Below are 1,047 nucleotides of genomic sequence, written 5' to 3'. Positions count from 1 at the left end.
TAAAAATAAATGTGTTTTTATTTCGTAATCATGATTGTTAATTGGTGGAATAAGACACAACTGGTCTCAAAATTTAGCCACATAATGCATCATCATTATTATTATTATTTGAGACAGAGTATCACCTGTCACCCAGGTTGGAGTGCAGTGGGGTAATCTCGGCTCACTGAAACCTCCACTTCCAGGGTTCAAGTGATTCTCCTGCCTCAGCCTCCCAAGTAGCTGGGACCACAGGCACGTGCCACCATGCCTGGCTAATTTGTGTATTTTTAGTAGAGACGAGGTTTCACCATGTTGGCCAGACTGGTCTCGAACTCCTGACCTCAAGTGATCTGCCCACCTCGACCTCCCAAAGTGCTGGGATTACAGATGTGAGCCACTGTGCCCAGCCTATGCAAACTCTTCATAGTTTACTTGACCATCACCATCAATATCTGCTTCCCTGATCATTTTTTCATCAGCCTCTTCATCTGTTAACTTCTCTCCAAGGTTCGTCATCGCATGGTGAAGTTCTGCTGTGCTAGTTAACCATTGCCATCCTTATCAAACACACGGAATGCTTCTCTCATTTCTTCTTCACTGCCTGCATCTTTCATTTTTCTTGCCATCATTGTCAGAAATTCAGGGAAGCCACTGAGCCATTACTATCAGTATCTACTTCATAAATCATGTCCTGTAACTCCACTTCTGGGGGGCTGCCTAAGAGGCCTCATTTCTGTTCCCAGTTCCTTTGCTGTTATGGTTCTATCACCATCTTTGTCAAACAGTAAATAAGCTTATTTGAATTCTACAATCTGCTCCTCAGTCAGTTGGTCAGCCATGCTGAAAGTGCTACTGGTTTCCGAGACGCGACTGCACGGCCACTCGGGTCGCTCACTCCACTCGGATTCCCATCTACTTTAAAGATCAGATAATCTCAATGCTCTTAATTCCAGACCATAGAAAGAAAGAAAACTATAGATCGACTTCACTTATGAATATCAATGCAGAACTCTTAAATTTAACTATAGCAAACATATTCCAACAACGCATTAAAAAATAACACAT

The 1,047-nt window shown here is 42.6% G+C and overlaps 1 pseudogene; it reads right to left on the bottom strand.

Annotated features, from left to right (window-relative positions):
* Nucleotides 1–390: 390 nt before the first annotated feature.
* LOC111546612 lies at nt 391–821 on the bottom strand (annotated as a pseudogene).
* Nucleotides 822–1,047: the final 226 nt, after the last annotated feature.

Source organism: Piliocolobus tephrosceles, chromosome X (assembly GCF_002776525.5).
Source record: "Piliocolobus tephrosceles isolate RC106 chromosome X, ASM277652v3, whole genome shotgun sequence".
Lineage (NCBI taxonomy): Eukaryota > Metazoa > Chordata > Mammalia > Primates > Cercopithecidae > Piliocolobus > Piliocolobus tephrosceles.
This window is presented reverse-complemented; position numbering and strand designations above follow the sequence as displayed.